This window comes from Melospiza melodia, chromosome 2 (genome assembly GCF_035770615.1).
Source record: "Melospiza melodia melodia isolate bMelMel2 chromosome 2, bMelMel2.pri, whole genome shotgun sequence".
NCBI lineage: Eukaryota > Metazoa > Chordata > Aves > Passeriformes > Passerellidae > Melospiza > Melospiza melodia.
In genome coordinates this window covers 108,511,618-108,531,592 of record NC_086195.1, presented here as the reverse complement: position 1 = coordinate 108,531,592, position 19,975 = coordinate 108,511,618, and positions in this window count along the sequence as shown.

Here is a 19,975-nt window from a genome sequence, read left to right as displayed (position 1 = left end):
TATGTTTGTTTAGACACCTTACTCTTAGGAAACTGGTAATTTCTTTTCAAAGCAAATTTTAGGCAAACAGATTGCAGGCTGCTGTCAGCAGCAATGAACAATTCTTGATGTTTATAATATGAACTCAAGAAGCAGATAGTCGTGGCATTATAAAAAGAGCTGTTTTAATGATATTTCTAAAGGCCATTTTGTTAATGTTTTGTTTGAAGCAGATATGTTTGCCAACATGAGATCAGGCTGGCTGTGACTTTGGGTGACTCTCATAGACCTCCAGAGGTGCAGAGCCCAGGACTGTTCAGGTCAACCAGTTTAAGTACTGCACTACCCTTTTGGTTACAATTATTTTCCTAATGCCTCATATGAGCCTCTCAAGCCCCAGGTTGTGGCCATTTGTCTTTGCTGTGTCATCTGGCCATTTTCATGTTTGTAGACTGCTGTGAAATGACCCCTGAGCCTCCTCTTCAGGAGACTTAGCAGCCCCAGCTCCCTCTCCCTGTCCCATGAAGAACATGCAATGTAGACAATGGATGATTTGGGTAGCCTTATGGTGCATCCTTTATATCTCAAAATCCTTTTTGAGTGAGGGATCCAAAATCTCAGTGCAGCATTCCAGAGGTGCCGTCGCCACTGCTTGCACATCACTCAGGCTTTCCCTGTGCCCCACTCTGTACTTCCCCAGAGATCACGCTGGGTGGGCAAGAGACTGGGAGGGGGAGACCTGAAAGACCCGACCTGACCCCCAGCACTTCTCACTTCCAAGGCAAGACTCTCATTCCAGCTTTACCCTGTTCCATGGCAGGGGAGAGGGAGCGTGCAGCTGTGTCAGTGTTTTGTTGTTAACTGTCATCAACGCAATGGTCTCCAAAACAGTGGCATCATTCTGTAAAAAAGCTCCAATTAAATTAAAGTCACAAAGGATTATCCGATCTTTTAGTATTTACAGAGATAACTGAAAGATTTAATTAGGTAAATGAAAACAGAGAACTCCAAATTTATAGGCCATACATAACTGTAATTGAAATGTTTTCAATTTTAAAAACCTATGTACATTATTTCATATTTACATTGAGATAACAGGGATCACAATCTGATTTCTTGCCTCTGGACTAGCAAAGTCCATTACAAAGGGTTTCTACCATCTTGTATACAGAAAATTAACAAATTAAATGCTTAATATGTATAGGGTAGGCAACAGAAGTAATATAATGTTGATTTTTGATAAAGTCTACGAGGACTTTGCAAGTGTTAGTTTGGTTCAATACACCTACATTTGATATCTATCTTAAGGATGCTTTATTCTTCAGAGCATCTTTCATTCGCTATATTGAATCTTAGGAAACTGTGAAGCCTGCAGGTATCTTCTGTGTCACTGAGTCTAGCATCCAGCAGGGAAGGGGAATGTATCTTTTCCTGAAAGGTCAAAAACTATTAAGGCACCACTGATTTTTTATTTTTTTGTGCGGTTGGGTGGATAATTCTTTTAGTTCTACAGCTGAATGCAGACATGAAACCACTACTTTACACAAGCTATTATACTTTTTTACTTAACCAGGAGGTCACTGTGAAAGTGCTCTTTTGGTGATGTCAAGACACAGAATAACTTTAGTGGAGAGTTTTCCTGAGTTAAAGGAAATCTTAGAGGATATAAAGACAGCTCTCTTTTTTTCTAACAAATACCATCCCCAGTCCTTATACAATATACATAAGTTTCTGGAGTATGTGAGTAAAGCAGAGGCAAAGTCAAGATATCAATCAAAGTGTCCTAGGAACTTTGTATAAACACAGTTGTAAAAAAATATCAGTCTTCTAACAAGGGTTTTCCTTTTCTTTTTTCTTACTTTTTTTTTGAGAAGGCTGTTTAGCTACAGCTAAAGATCATACCTCTAGATTAATGAGATCCTAGCTGAGTGATGGAAAGAGGTATGGAAAAATAAGACAGTAACTTTATTTTACAGATGGAATATGGTGATGTATTTTTTGATACACAGCATAGACCTCATAAAAATCATATAAATTCCCTTTAACTTTGAGTATTCTGAAGCTGTTCATTAGTATTGGCAGATTTCCAGTTTTTTTAGAGTAATACCCCTTTAATTCTTCGTCAGCATTCATTTTCTGCTTTTGTGTCTACAACGTTTCAAAATCAATTTATATATATATATATATATATATATATATATATATTTCCCAAGAACTAGAGCATGAAACAATTTTCCAAGTAAATACAGCTGAATGACTTTCCAAGATATCTTGGAAAAGACATACACAATGACTAATGGTAATGGTCTTATTCAGTTACATTCTATAAGACTGTTAATATGATAACCCTAAGCAACTTCCTAAAATAAAATTAAATATTAATTAATAAAAAAAAAATACAAACCACTTCAAAATAAAAATATTCTGTGAATCTGAAAGCCTCCTTTGCTTAATTGAGTTGCAAACATCATTCTTCTTAGATTAGTTTTATTTTTTTAGACAATTTTAATTTCCTGCTTGCATTGCTTCTTTTTTTTCCTGAAGTTAATATAGTCATATTAATATTTAAGAACTCTGCAATTGATAAAAAATCAGCTTTCCAGAGACAAGTGTAATTTTACATAAAATGCAGTGGATCACCACTCTGAGTCCTGTTTTTAACTTTAGAGATGTTTTCAGAGTCACCCCAATGAAATATCTAAACCTATCATTTTTTTAATGCAATTAATCCATATATCTATATGTGCTATTTATAAACAAATCAAGTTTAGTGTGACAATTAGGAAACTACGTTTAGATAATAAATTTTTGGATAATAAATAACATAGTTTAGATAATAAAAAGTTTATTGCTTAAACTATGTTTAGATAATAAATTTTTCTTTACTAAAACCCCTACCAGTATCTGAGACCTTAAAAACTTGGTGATTTTTCTTTACATTATGAACTTTGATCCCAAGTCCACCTTGGAAAAACACACATCAGTGTTTCCCAACGTCCACCAGAAACTTTGACAGCAAATACATTATCAAATTTTGCTGTGCATGTCGGTATATGAAACATTAAGTTCAATGTTCTACATTTGGCACTGCTACCTTTCATTTAACCTTATTAAAACCAAAGGGGTCACCTCAAATTAATGACTCCATAAATTTGCCAAAGGTTTTCTTGATATTGTGACCAGGGAATTGCAGAATTTGAAGGAGTGATTGATGAGAGCTGTTCTGATATTGCAGTAATGAATCATCTGCACAGATAAACATGACCAATTGCTTTACCAAAGGAAATAATTGGAAACAAATCACAGTTGAAAGCAGATGAGAGCAAATTAGATTATGTTGTCCTTAGCTCCCAATCTGACTGTAACACAAAACTGCAGTAGATTATCTGTCAGTTCCTCAGACCATTTGACAGCTTCAGATCAAAGCTGGTAAATCTGGACTCCATCTCCTCTGTGTCCTTAGATGAGGTAACTGTAGACAGTAACCAGGATTCTGGAGGCAAGGCTAAGGGCTGATCCATCAGCCTTGGCATCTGATTGTAGAATGTGTTCCAGCCATGGCTATCCTGATGGCCTCCACTTGGCTTGTTCCAGCAGGTAAAGATGCTTTTCTTCTTAGCAACACCAAACTGCATGTTTCACTCCAGATGTGCTGAGCAAAGGAGAAGGGTGATAATCCTGGTCCTGCTGGTGACAACCTTGCTTGTGCAGACCAGACGATGTACATGGCATGTGAGTTGGAGGCACATTAATCTGGAAGACAGACACATATTGCTAGCTGGTGCATTATTTTCTAAGATAAAGAAATAATGGAGCCTATATACATATATACATGCACAAAAATACATGTGTTTTATGATGCAGGCATTTTTCCTGCTTCAATTTTTTTTTTTTTTAATGCATATCGCCAAACAGTGTGTGAGTGACCAGATCATCTGCTCATTCTCACTGCACTAGAAACAGGTCACTGTTTCAAATCTGCCAGGAAAAAACCCAAAAAATAACAGGAAAAAATGTACAATTATTTGCATCCCTGTTTGGATATGAAAGACAAATGGAAAAAACTCCTAGCACAATAACCTTTATTCATATATGAGAACAATCTGTTGAGTGAAAAGGACTTAGTCTAGTAGGGACTGCACTCTTTTTGGCATACAATGTATTTTACTTTTTATTCTTTCTTCTCTCTTAACAACTGTTTCTCCTTTTTTAACTCTTTGCCAATAATGCATTTAAAAAAAAATTAAAGCCGCTGAAGATTTTGCTACTGCAAAGTTTTCTACATATCAGTGATACAATATGTACATGAATAATTCAATCTAGGTGTCTGACAGCTATGCCGGTAGACTTTAAGACACATATGCTTTCCTTCATTGGAAATTAAATGATTTACTCTATTTAACTATGTTTTATTACCATTAAAAGCAGCTCAAAAATTGCTGAGTTAAAATAACAAATAACTTGGCTCAAGCTGAGTAGTAATTTATGCATGAAGTAATTAAGCCTGAAAAATGGAAAGAAATACAAGTTTCAGAAAGAACATATCTGAAGGGAATCAGGTCTTTAACCTCCTCTGCTGACCTTACCACTAATGTCACTATAAATTTAATGTCTGCTGTATTACAGACACTTGAGTCTTCCTGATTTCTTACCATGGAAGAATGTACTGTAAATTCTCTGAGTTTTCCAACTGACCTCTCACAACCTGATTAATTTATACCTGTTTCTTCTTGTGTCAGTGCTGACAGTTCTTAATTCTTTGCATATTTATAGAGGTGGAAAAAAATATGTCTCCTAAGATTTTGTGGTTTTATGCTAAACTTTTGTATTGCCTTATTTTGTAGGTTCTTCTTTCTCTGAACATTTATGAATTTTACAAATCTGCAGAAACTTTCCCTGCTGTTAAGTCGCAAGAACTGCACACCATATTTACCCATTCCTTGTAAAACACCACTGGAACTTCCTTACCAGAATAAAAAAAATACACTTTCATACTTTGGAATATAAGCATATGTTTGTATCACTTTGTTATCTAATCTTCTTAGGATGAACTAATATGCCTCAGCTAATTTTAACTGGTCTTAAAATTATCTCAATCTATACCCTTTCTTTACATTTTTCCCATTTGATGAGCAGAAAATCTATTACGCAATTCTATATTACCATTGATAATAGTTTATATCACCTCCAGATGCTGGCAGATCAAGATTACATAAACATGAAACACATTTCACTATCTATCCCACACTACCTTTATAAAGTAACATTGATATTTTCTCATATACCTGGTATTCTTGAATAGATTATTTACACAATTGTGTTTCTAACTGGATTGGTAATAGGTTTTAACTGGAAATACTGAGTAAAATTATGTAATATGTTATGGGCTTTGCATATAACTGGGAAGAGTAGGAGTATTGGAAGAAGTAGGATTACTGCAGCTGTTAATTGTTTCTAAGTACTAGTCTTAAAGTAGAAGCAGCATATACATTTTCAATTTATTAAAGAAATAGTAAGTGGAACCTAGGAGAACTTAATTAAATTTAATTGATACTAATTAGGGAAAAAAAAATTAATTTGGTGCTCATTGTATAAAAATGCTTTCAAATATTATTCTCTGAATTTACATGTATATGAGCATAATTTCTTTCAATTCTTTATAAAGGCATCAATTGAATTAATCAACACAAAAAATATCTTTTATTGATTAGCAGAATAAAGTTTTTTTCTATGCAGAGAAAAAGCCTATGTTTCTTTGTTAACAAAGTGTGATGAAATGTCCTCCTAGACTGAAATAAATTATTCAAAACATATAGAAAGGTACCTGAAGCCAAGAAATTAATGACATAGGAGGTTTTTTGGTGCTTCCATCATGATATGATTACATGATATTCTAGAAGAAAATAAGAAATGCTGTATTGTATTGAAGTCCATATGTTGTAAGAAAAATACTTCAGAAAAGAAAACAGTTCAAACTAAAGGATAGCATTCCATGACACTAGAAACAAAAGCATATAATCTAGCAATGTGCTTAATTCAAGGGCAGACTAAAAAAGTGCTGCTTCAATAAGGTGAATAAAAACTAAATAAATTATAATGGCAATGATTTAAAGTCAGATCTTGAGACATAGTCTAGTTAGTGCTAGGAAAGAAAATCTCTCCATTTCAATAAAAACAGATTTGAAGAATTGCAGGAACAGGAACAAAAAATCTGAGCATTTCTTATCCCTTGAAGAAGAAATTCCCTCATTCAGAGAACAGAGAAGGAAGATACAGAAAACATGACCTAGAAAAGGTCTAGGAAAAAAAAAATCATGGCTGCAATTGTAAGAAATAGCTGCCATAGATATTATGTGTCTCTGATCTAAAGCTTTGTACAGCCTAAATTGTGAAAGGAAGTGTGGTATGCAAGGCCTTGAATCCCTGTTCTCCAGTTTCTCAGGACAGAAATTCATTGCAGCACAGCTGTATTTTCTTAGCATTGATTGTGATATGCAGCATATGCATCGGGACACGTGAATGCAGCTTGGAAATTGCTAAGCATTAATCTAGACTCCAGTACTCAAAAACAACCCTCGCTAGCAAACATGGGATGGAACATCTCATCAGCCATTTTCCTTTCTAGCTCTAGGATTTTTCACCTGTGAAATACTCTGTAGGACTATTGCCACCAGAAAAAGGACCTTAGTTACTCACTGATACAGCTGTGGAATTTGAATTCACCAGTTTAAGTTGGATAGCTGAGCAAATTTTCTCCCAGTATTTCTTAAAAGTAAGAGCAGCTAAATATATTTTCTCACGTCATTGTGCTTTCACTTATTATTTAACAAGTACAAAACATGAATATTACTGGCTGAAAGGATTTGTGATAAGTCAGAGGGAGCTAACAGTTTTCTGTCTAGTTTTTTCATCACCAGAAATCAGAACAGCTCCATTTCATGCTTCTCAATACTGACACTTTTCTGCACTGCTTTCTTTGGAATGAAAAAGGCAAATGGCATAATATATTTGTCTTTTTTATTGTACCATAAAAAAGGGAATAAAAATAAAGGAATCCAAATAATTAAAAAATTACTAATAATGAAAAAAATCTGGAGCTTTAAAAAAATAAGAAAGAAAGGTTCATTACATTTCTGCTATTTGACATCTTAATAGTCAGCAGTAGAAATCTGCATTGAAGAAATGTGCAATTTTTTAATATATTCAGTCCATTTTACTAGTTTTTTGCTATCCAAGCACAAGCATGCACCTGGTCTTCTCCATCCCAAAAATGTAAAGTCAGAAGAATTACATGTAGTACAGTCAGTGAAACCTGTCCATCTTATGCAAATACGTGGATGCTGACTTCAAGTATGTGTGCTTTGTGGGCAATTTTAGCACAGGATAGAGGGAAATGAGGGTTGCTGGAGAAAGTGACTTAAGAATAGTTAAGGATTCCTCATGGAGTTTTGTTATTGCCTTTGGCAGAATCAAAGGAAAATGATCCAGCCAGAACCTTGCCTAGGACCTTGTGGGAGAGCTTCACAGAAACAGAAAGCAGCAGAGTAAAATCTGTGGAATATCTGAGGTAGAGCGAACTCTAAACCAGACAAGAATAAAAGCTGGTGCTTTCCTTTCACTTTTAGTGGGGGATATTCCTGACTCTATACAGAACCTTGACCAAAGAGAAAAAAAAAGTGTCGCAGTTAACATAGATTGAATTTTTTTCTGATGAATATTTTAATAATATGTTTTGTTCCTTTATTTGATTTTTGACTGCAATAAGATATTTTCAAAGATTTCTCCAGATTTCATCCAAGATATGGAGGATTTTAATTCTGCACTGTTACAAATATGTCTATATATCAAAAGGGTTTTTTTTTTTCAGTTTAATAACATGCCTAGTGACACAGTTTGGTATTAAAGAAAACATATACAAAATTTAAGAGACAATTGTTAAATGAAACAGTTAATTTTTCTTGTTAAGGACACTAAATAAGAACAGCATATTTAGACATTTCTTGAAGTCATGGAATCAGAGAATGGTTTGGTATGGAAGGGACCTTTAAGTCCCTCTAGTCTAACGCCCTTGCTGTATGAGCAGGGGCATCTTCAAATAGAGTGAGTTGCACAGAGGCCAGTCCAACCTGGCCTTGAATATTTCCAGGGATGGGGCATCTACCACCTTCTCAGAAAACTTGTTCCAGTGTTGCTTCTTGTCTGCTTGAATAAAATGAATTCAATGTTTTCTTCCTGATCTATGTGTCACGTCTTTACCGGGCAAAAAGTATCATAAAGCCATGGATTTATGCAAAGCTGACCTAAAGTAATGCAGCAAAGAATATAGTTCTGTACTGTTAATGGAATCAGTCAAGGATCTTATCTTTTTAATCCGTGTTAAAAGGAAAGGGGAAGAAGAATAGGAAGAAAAATGATAAAGAAAAAGAAAGAGGAAAAAAAGAGAAGATCTAAAGAAAATCACAGATAAAACAACAAATGTAACTAGTTTCAGTATATCCTCTTTTCCAATAATTCTTTTTGTGGCACATCTTTATTTTATTATAGGCACCTGCCCTTGAAGTTGACTTACTACATTCACGAATATTTTTTATTTCCATACTTACACGAATAATATTTCTATACTCACAATTTACATAAGGTTTAAGGCATCTTTAAGGCTATGACAGGAAATCACTTTTATCAAATTGATGGGGAAACACGGAGAAGCTTGGGATTCAAACCAAAGTCACAATTAAATATTCATTATGCAAAGTTCAGAGTTGACCTATCATTGTTGAGATTGAGTTTATACAAATTCCATGAGATAAATATGAATTATGAGCAAAAATTTAAAATAACACAATATCCTTTAAAAAAGAGGATCCTATCATTGCAAATATCATACAGAAAATGACATGAGTTTTATTTGTTTTGGTTTTTGGGTTTTTATGCCTAAAGAAAACCACATCACTATTCCCATGAAAAAATTAACTGAAACAGTCTTTTCAATGTACTCTCAGTTACTAAAAAAGAAATTAGTAAATAAACAAACAAAAAGAAAAGTGGACAGTGAAGGGACCTAGAGAGGGTGCAATGAGAGACTGAGTACTCTTTTTGTGCTGCCCTGGCAGTTTATAGCACAATCCAGACAAGTGTCCCTGCAGGAACTGGCAGAATCTGTGAAAAGGGGATGAATACAGCCTACTTGCCGGGATAATTGTATCACACAATGAGGGATAAATTAAGAAGTTATACATGTGATACACCATCTGTGTCTGTTTTTGTTATTTTCTCCATATACATCTGTTTCTATTCAGCTATAGGGCAACACTCCATCATATTATGCAGACCAGAATAACACAGAAAGTTCAGTTTTGTTGACAAAAAGAAACTTCTCTTCCTAAATATATGGTAAGCCAGCAGAGTAATTTTTGATCAGTAAGCTTTGAAAATCACAACAAGAGTGTTGATCCAAATATATTCAAATTTTATGTTTGATATTTATAACTCTGGATGAAGATCTCCAGATTTCAACATGTAGTTGTAAATTCAGTCAGATGCTACAGTGGAAGGTATTTAGTTTTTGGTCCCAGCTGGAATGTAACTGAAATCTGGAGAAAAAGAGAAAATAAATTTTAAAATATATACTATATACACACAGAGGTCAACCTAGAAACAAAACAAAGAATGATATTCAATTTTATTGGTGAACTTTAATGATTTTATATCTGATCTCAGATCCTAGCTGGATACTGAGCTTGGGATATTCCTTAGCATCTTTCTCATTCACTCCTCTCCTGAGCTAGCAGCACAGCTTCGACAACTAATCAGCAAACCAGTACTTGATGTACTTACTGTCGGATAATGTCTCAAAGGTAGTTTTTCAGGCACTTCAGAAGTGATTGGTATAACTGTTGCTTATGTAGTTTCCTTTTTTTTTTTTTACCCCATAATTACATCTAACTAATCTGGCTTTAAAATTCTAGAGCTTTTCAAATGCAGAAACAATATAATGTCACACTCAGAGAAAGAAATATAATCTCGTAAATGCTGAAACCTTGCAAAGCTGGACACACAGCTTGGAGTTGCAGAGAAGAGTGGAGAGATGGTATGTATTCTTACGTGAACCAGAAAATACAGCTTCATGCAGTCACTGTAAATTGCATATGTATAAAATATACAGGGTCCTTCTGAACTATAATTGAGGAAATTAAAGTACAGAAATGCAAGTACTGTCTCTGGTTGCTGCAAATCAGAATATTATTCAGGAGAGAGAATTGAACCAATGAACACTCAGTCACTGAGATAAATTCCATTTTTTCTAGATAGTCTTAGTAAGCTAATTCTACCATTTTTGTAGTACTCTCAGATACTGATCTCAACTAGATTTCAATATGTTCCTCATTAACTTTTTGTTTTTCCCTGCGGAAAGACCATCTATCAAAAAAACTAGTATGGCCAAGAATCCCAAATGAAGGAGCTTTGAGAAGGACTGCAGATTTTAATAGTGTGGCCTTTGAATGACTTGCCAGGTCTTGGGTTGTTTCTGGAATTTGGTTAGATTCTAGGGCAACATTTAAAATAATAACATTGGTAAACTTATTTCCTTCCATGGCAATGCTCATATCTAACAGAGCTCAAGACTGAGAGACAGAATTCTTTCTACTATGAACATGTTTTAGGTTTAAGAGAACATTCCAGAAACAACACAAAGAACAAAAAAATAATAGACCATAACCAGATTCTTTCAAAGATTCTGTGTTTTCCTTAATGGAAAGCTAAAAGAGGAAGGGTCATAAAATTGTTAAACCCTCTCTTAACACAGTTCTTATAGCTTCTAGTTGAGCTTATTACATTTTTGCTTAGTACCCCACTAAGCCTAGTAATTAGGGGGAACAAGACAATAAAATTTCTATCACCTCAAAATCCTTTCTTAAATATATGAAGAGAAGATAAAAGCCCACATTGTACGTTAAAATTTTGATTGAAAAATCATTATGTGCAATTTGAATGTTCACACAATGCCTTTAATGTGTGTGTTTATTTTTCCTGTACTGAGCATATACTCAGGGCAGGATGGGGAGTGGGGTCTTTATCAACAATAATACACATGGATGTTTTGGTTCTTCCCTGAAAATGATTTGGAATGAAAAAACTTGTCATGTTAGGGAAAAATAACCAATGTTAATTAGTTATTTCTATTTACTTTCATTGAGATACATCCTGGATGATATTTTAATGGTGCTCATATCACTTAATGCCAAGAATTCATCATCTTGTGAGAAAATTGTAGAAAGGATTGATAATTTTACAACATTTTTTATCTCATGAACAAGCAACTATGTAGAAAAGTTATAGACACAGATGCCTGAGCTCAAGAAAAAAGAATTATGAAAACCTCAATCTAGTTTTTAGAGGAAAATATACATTATACCAAGGGGGAAAAACAATAAAACAAACAAAACCAACTACATACACCTTTTTTGGGGTCTAACAGTTGTGTTACTGTAAATGTTCAATTGTCAATTGCACTCCTGTCTATTCCAATGCAATACCCTGGGGACTCATTTTCTGCCTAATATCATTTGTCATTGAGCATTTTAGCTCCTAGGTTCAAGACAAATTTAGATATAAATGCTCAGACTGGAACAATGAGGGTTGTGCACACTCTTTGCAAAGCAGCTTAATGATCAGACCAGTCATTCATTAAGTAGGAGAACTGAGTTCTCACTCTTAATTACAGTCCACAGCTTTCCCATCCCAGAAAAATTCCTTACTGGAAAATAAAAAATTGGCAACTGGTAGAATAATTTTCAATTAAAAATATATGATTCCTAAAATCAACAACACTTTTAAGCCATACAAATGGGTAAATTATGTTCCCATTTCTGGTTACAGAGGTGAGGTACGATGTATTAGGAATTCTGCTCTTTAGTCTTCTATGTTGTTTGTTGGTGGGAACTTTTTCAGTTTATTCTGATTTGCTGGGGCAGCATTTGGTGTCGTCTTTGGTGTTGTTGTTTCCTCCCATGATAATAATTTGTAAAACATACAAAAATCAAGTAAACCAAACCATGAAATCATTTTTGTACATACCATATCCTTATTAATTCATGCCACTTAGCAGATTTGTCACTATCACTACCTCCCTTATCGTTGTGTTGGTCAGATTTGTATGCTCTGGTTTGTTCATCCTTTGGCCAGGTAAAGTTAAAGGAGCAGACACATTGCTTCCACATGCCCTTGCTGCACTCAGCTAGTCAGTATTATGAGTCACAGCTGTCCCCAGTTTTTCTTTTATTGCCAAACTGAGCAAGTAATTTTGTGGAGAAAACTTCAAAAGCTTCATAAACTCAAAGAGCACATACATTTTTGGGTTTGTAGCAGAGATTTGGCTCCAATTTCCCAATGTACAAATACATTAATATCCAAAATGAACCTTCCAGTATATTTGGAAGGTTATTTTTAAAGTTTTGATCTGTCAAAATAGATGGATTCTCATTCATAAGGTGAAGCTTATAGTAACTGTTTGGTACATAGAAGAGGGATGGGGAAGGGAGATATCACCATTTCTAAAAAGAGAAATTTATTACCAAATCTTCAGACAGATTTTTGAGAATCCATGTTATAAATCTGACTATTTTGTACAGATGATAAAGTGTCAAGTACAGGTGATAACTCATATGTCAGTGTTTCAAATCCAGCAGAGCCCTTTGCCTGTATGTACACTATACCTACTGGTTTTCTTAGACCTTAGTGTCCCACAGTATTTTCAAAGACCTGAGTGCAAAAAATTAAAAATTCAAATATATAATTAATCGCAGGTGAAACAGTTAAATTTGCAACTGTACATGAATCTTTATGACAGAAATTTATACCCACCTTCACTATAACTGTGATTCAGGCCACTGGAGTCTGGTTCAATTCCACTGTCATCAATAAACCTTTGGAAAAACAATTGCACTTGACCTACATTGAGAGGGTAGGAGATCAAGTATAAAAACAGGCATTTTAGTGAATACCATAAAATCATTCTATGGAATGACATTTAAGGACCTATGATGGGCAGCTTACTGGAACTAATTTCCTGGGAACAGAAGTAGAAACAGGATGAATTACTCAGAGGAAATAAAAAGCAGAAAAAAAGTGAAAAGTAGAAAAAAATAGAACATTGACATGCTATCTTTTCTTTTCAACATTATTTTACAGATAAGAGTCATCAAGAAAGAATGTTGTGATTATGCCAAATACTGGTCAAATTAAGAAAATTAATACTATTTCCTTGATGCAAATATGTTATTTTAAAGCTTTCTCTAACTAATCATTATTAAATGAGCTAAATTGTTAACAATAGTGTGTGGGTGGGAGGACCAGTAGAATAAATAACAAGGATTTCAGACCACAGAGATAGATATTAAACAAAAAAAAATATAGATGTGTATATACTTTCTGATGGAGCCACAGTCTCTTGGGGATGTTCTTTTCAGTTTTGTATTTAAAACAGTAGATGTAAAATTTTGGCTGTAGACATCAAAAAGATATTTTGTATCAAAGATGCACCATCTAAGTATCTGAATACAGAATATAATTGAATTTCTTCATAATTAGGCAGTACCACTATTATGAAATGCCTTTTGATACACTGAACAGAAAAATAATGTCTAATATGAAGAGCTCTGAAACTAGAAGATCCTTAGCTGCCTCATCTGCCTCCCATAAACTCAAGATTCTAGTCTTTCTCAATCATCTCTTTCATTAAAAACCAATAAAATAAAAATGTAAAAAGATAATCAAAGCAACAATTAAATGGGGGTTTATTTGCTGATTATGAAAATTTAATATGAATGCATAAAAAATGCCGTTATAATCAAAAAAATTTCATTCAATTTGGTTCGCTTGTTCTCATAATAAAGAAATAGGACCTAACAGAAAAAAAGAATCTTGCATATATTGCTTGCTAGACTATTTTTCACACCCCTGAAGGAATACTTGGATGTTCACTTTGTCTTTTTTATGGTTTATTAGTTGCTTTTTGTTTACTCTAAAGCTATGTTCAGGATTCAAACCCACTCTTATTCGTCAACCATTTGAAGAAATAAAAGAAAGCAGTTGGTGGGTTTTTTTCTGAAAAAGCTCTTGGCCTCATTATCTCTTTATCCACAGCTTGTTTTCTCTAATTTTAAAACATCATCTTATCTGGCACGGAAAGTGTATGATTACTTTTTTATTGGTGTAAATCTATGTACATTTAGTAGATTGCAATAATTTATGATCTCTTTTATAAAAATGTGGTTTCTGCTCTCTTGTTTTTGTTTCTGAAATTCAAATCAGTAATTTTTTGTCCTTCTAAATTGAGCAGGAAAGACAATGTTATTGCTAGACTTTGATATGTTTCTTAGTTTTATGTGTAGCTGTGTTTTCTGTTTCTGACTGATACAAATGTCAGCAATTAATGCATTAGCCAGTGATCTACATGATAAATGTTATTCATAACATATTTTGACTTTTACAATTTTATTAATTCCATTGTCTGCATCATCTTGCATCTTGTGAGCATTAAGCTAGGAGGTAAATTCAGGCACTTATTGTGTTGGGTTTTCAACTTTGAATCCTTTCAAATTACTTTTTTCAGAATTGATTTGTAAGATAATATTTATATTTTGTCCTTTAGTAATAGAGTTTGCCATAGGAAATGACACTTTATTCCTTCTGCAGTGGTCTTAAGCACAGTGATTCCATTTCCTTTTTATAGTATCTACAGTTTGTTATCACCAACATAAATAAAATAATTTCCTCCTTATATCTGTGCATACGCTGTAAAATTTTCTCCATTACAACTCTAATACATAACTTAGCTGGTCATATAGAATAAGAATAGGAAGCAGATTTAGTATAATGCACCCAGTATCTACAAAAACCCCAAGCAATCAAATAAATATGAGATAAATCTGAACATAGAACGTTCCTAAAGTTACCTGCTACGTTAGCTGCACAGCAGTTTTTAAAAAGTTTGGATTTATGTAAATTAATGTGAAATTCCCTACATTGATATAACATCTAGATTGGTTATTTACTGTTAGGCATTAAAAAGGGGAATTTATCAAAATCAATATTATTAAGAGTCTCACAGCTTACCCTTAAAATAAATCTAAAGTGAGTTTGCTGACAGACAGAGTAAAGTAAGCAGAGCAGAAAGATGTGCTACTACCTTACTGTGAGCTTGCCTAAAATCCTTCTTTAGGAGTAGAACAGAGACAGGTGAAGTGCCTGGCAGCTGCAGCTGTCCTCACGAGATCTAGAAGAGGTGAAATTTGAAAGGTTCTTCACATTGTACATATTCCACTAATTCCCCCGCCTGCTACTCCCATTTCTTTTTTTGAAGAATAATACCATTTTTCATGTAAAAGATTGGAGTGTATGTGAAGACAGAAATTAGGCCATATTCTTGCAGTCTTATCTTATGTCTTAAGTGTTTTTTCCATTCTCTTCATTCTCTTTCCCTTGCCAGCCTAAAGCTGTAAAAAGAGAGAATCCTTAAACTCTTCTTTCATATGAGCGAGAAACAAAGATAAACTACGTGTCCTGGTTGAAAAGGCTTTCTCTTTTGAAGCTGCAGGCTTCCTAGAGAATCTCAGGAATTAATTCCTCCCTCTGAACTTCCTTCAAAACTGACACAAAAGGGGGGACAAGGTTTCTATTTTTTGTCACAGTGGAATTCATTTTTGTTACAGTAGCTAATACAGGGCTAAGTTTTGGATGTGTGCTGAAAACAAGGTTGAAAACACAAAGATGTTTTTGTTATTGCTGAGCAGCGCTTGCACAGTGCTTTCAGCTCCTTACATGACCCCACCAGCAAGGAGGCTGGGAGTGCTCAAAAAGTTGTGAGGTGACACAGATGGGAGAGCTGACCCTACCCATCCAAAGGGATATTCCAGATATCCCACATGGCATCGTGGCCTGCAATAAACTAGGGGGATGGTTGATGGGGGCCTGCTTCTCAGGAAATGGCTGGGCATCTCTTGTCTTTCTTGTTTTTATATCTTTCTCTCTCTGTCTCTTATTTTCCTTCCCGCTACAATATTTTAAATTATAATAATTTTCAGTATTTTATTTTCTCATATTCCAATTAACAAATTGTTCTTATCTCAACCCACAAATTTTCTCACTTTTATCCTTTCAATTCTCTTCCTCTCATCCTACTGAAGGGGAGTGAATGAGCAGCTGTGTGGTGAGTAGTTGCCAACTGGGATTAAATGATGATATGAAGGGTTTGAATATACAAGGGAAATCTATATAAAATTTAACAGGGTTTAGTTGTGTATATTAGGAATAAAAAAAAAATCATGATTAACAGATTTCAATTATATGTGTAGAACTCTCAAACAGATTTAGACAGGATAGAGACTAAACTGTAGAACACCAAAGGACCAGTTCTTTAATCTCATCTCCTCTGCTTCTGCGCCACTTCTATCCTTCCTCTGAGGAGCATGAGAAAAATATACATATGAACTATGAAATAATTTTTATGTTTGTTTTTTTCCTTCATTTTTTCAAGTATTTATTGTTGTCTGGCTTGATTTATGGATTACTTTATGAGTGTATAAACATAAATATTCATTTATACAGGATCTTTTATTTTGATCACACATAAAATGTTTTTAACCTCTGCAATACCTGAAAAAAACAACTCATTTGATGAACAGAATTAATTTGTCCACTTCTTAATAAAGATTACAGTCATAAGTTATGAGGTTAGTCACACCAACAGAATTCCTTGTTAAGCTAAATTATTTAATGAGTGATGTAGTACATTTAGCCACATCCATTTCTTCCATCAAGAAAATAGTATCTAGCCATTACCCTTATGTCTCTTCAGAAGTAGATGCTTATATGCAATTCAAAACACGAATTATGTAGATGGTTTTTCAGTTTTTTTCTGTAAATAAAATTGGCATTTAGAAAGCAAGAGGGAAAGAAAAAGAGAGTGCAGCATTTTTATAAGAATTATATTATATAATTTTTATAAGAATAATAAATAATTATATTATTTATAATATAATTATAATTGTAATTATATAATTATAACATTATATATATTATAATATACGATATATATTATTTAATATTTTATATTTAATATATAATATATAATATTATATATTATGACATTTCATGTAATTATATAATATATATATATTATAATATATTATAATATATATAATGTACATATTATGATATATCTCTTATAATTATAAGAAATATAAATAATTTTTATAAGAATTATATTATATAATTTTTATAAGAATTAATTTTTTTAACAGCAAATTTAACGGCAACAGTATTATAAATACTGATCTTTATTTCAGATCCTTCAGGCTGCAGCTGATGAAAATAAAGAAACAAATGGTGTTTCTAACAACAGCTGCTTATATAGTTAACCTCTCTCTTTTTCTGCTGCATACAGTGTTATTAAAGAAAAATATTTTGGTGTTTAAAGATATATGACTGGTTATCATATGAAAGTTATATAAGCTGTATAAAGCTTATATCACATTTATAAGTTATATAAAGCTATATAATAGCTGTGGTTGCCACATGAAAGCTAAGAATATGTCATCATAAAATCATAGAATGGCTTGAGTTGGAAGGGACCTTAAGGATCATCCAGTTCCAAGTCCCGTTCCATGTGCAGGGACACCTTTCACTGCAAGAGGTTGCTCATAGTCCCATCCAAACTGGCCTTGAACACTGCCAGGAATGGGGCAATCACAGCTGTTCTGGACAATCCGTGCCAGTGCATCACCACCCTCACAGTAAATAACTTCTTCCTAATACCTAATCTAAATCTACTCTTTCATTTTAAAGCCATTCATCACACTAAATGCTCTTGTACATCTCCATCCAGCTTTCTTCAGGTGCAAGATGGAACAGGAGGAGTGTCGGTATCAAATTGACATGATTTGTGAATATATCAAGGTCCTTAGAAATTAAAAAGCTAAGTATGCAAGTATGCAGGTAATACTAAGGATAAACAACCAAGGACTTCAAATAGAGTGATCCTTTTTTTCCTTCTTAACACAGAATCAAAGAATATTCTGATTTGGAAGGGATCTGCAAGGATCATTGAGCCTAACTTCTGGCCCAAAACACACTTCTTATCCCTCTACTGTTCCACATTGATTTCTCCAAAGTCCCATTTGATTCCCACTTTCCCTGCCTCTACTTCCTCACCTAAACATTGTAAATAAGTAAGCCTTCCCCATCCTTGAAGGGTGATGGCTGTCCCCCCTGGGCCCACAGCGATGAGAGTCTCCAGGAATAGCTCTGGGAGGGTCAGACCAGCAGCTTGTATTTCCAACAGAGTTGTTGCTTCCCCACCTGTCATTTCTCCTCCTTGTATTGTCATTTCTCCCCTTTCTTCTATTGGTAGAAATACGTGTTTAATTTTGTAAACTAGTTGTTGTCAAATGCTCAATGCTTACCGAGGAACCCACTTGCCGCGGCAACTATGTCCAATCATGGACAGAACAGGACAATCCGGACCAGTGACATGAGCTTTTTCATTCCAGCACATCAGTCTCAGAACATTGTTAGACAATGGAGACAGGATGTTAACAGCTCACTGATCCACAGGGAATGCCAAGGAGGTGTTACATTACAGCATAGCATAAAACCATCTCAGCCTAGGTTTCAGCCAATCGCACATAGAGCAACACATATTGACAAGCATTCTATCCGATCATATGAAACACACATAATGGTAGTTAAAACAAAGACTGGTTCATAAGAGACAAAGAACAGAGCTCTGTTCATGCTAACCTTCTAAAGATATACATTAAATAACCTTGTTGCCATCCATAAGCCAGTTCTACAGAGGCCTATTGTTATTTGTCATGTATGCTATACTGCTTGGGAAACTTTTCTGCTGTATTTGCAATGCTAACAAAACTTCAGTCTGAGGCCTATTCTTTTTTAACCATTTCCTAAAACCCCTCTAATTTTATGAATTCCAGCAGTTGTCACCAACATATATAAACAGTTGCTCTGTTTCATTGCTTCATCAAAGTTTGATGAAAAGATGTCACAGGTAAGCACATTACGATATTCCCTTCAGTCCAATAATTACTGGGAGGTTTTCTTGTTTAGACCAAAATTTAACTTTCTTTCTATGTCTCCTTGAGTTCCTCCCTTTCCAAGCAGACAACAGTCTCCTTGACATGAGTCAAGCCAAGCAGTAGAAGGTCTGCTGTGCTGATTAGGTATAGGAGCTGAGTATAACACTAGGATTAATAGGTAATCAACAGCTTTTAAAAGCCCAATTTCAACAGGCAAGAAATATACACCCTTTTAAAATCTGGAAGGGTATTGTCAGCTTACACAACTTTAATTGCATCAGAGGACTGACTGTAAGTATGTGAAATAGTGCAGCCCAGAGGGGGAGCCACAGGAAGAACAGCTGAGGTCCCTTACCTTGTTTAGCCTGGGGGACACTGAAGGGAGACCTCATTGCAGCCTCCAACTTCCTCATGAGAGGAAGAGGAGGGACAGACACTGATCCCTTCTCTCCTGGCCAGTGACAGGACTCAGGGAAACAACATGCAGCTGAGTCAGGTAAGGTTAATTTAGATATTATGAAAAAGATCTTCCCCCAGAGGGTTGTTGGGCACTGGAACAGGCTCCCCAGGGCAGTGCCACAGCACCACCCTGACAGTTTAAGAAGCCTTTGGAAAATGTTCTTGGGTACATGGTGTGATTCTTGGGTCAGTCCTGTGCAGGGCCAGGACTTTGATGCTTCTTGTGGGTTCTTCCAACTCAGGATATTCTATGATTCTATGATAACCATAATTTCAACACAGAGAATGAAATTTGTAAGAGATCCTTTTCTGACTTCTGAAATACTTTAAAAATCCTGTCTAGTGAAATCTAGTCCACATTAATGGTGTACTAAATTACCTGAATGAGCAAAATAACAAAGCACAGACTGACATATATGCAAAGCCATATTCTCAGGCACCAG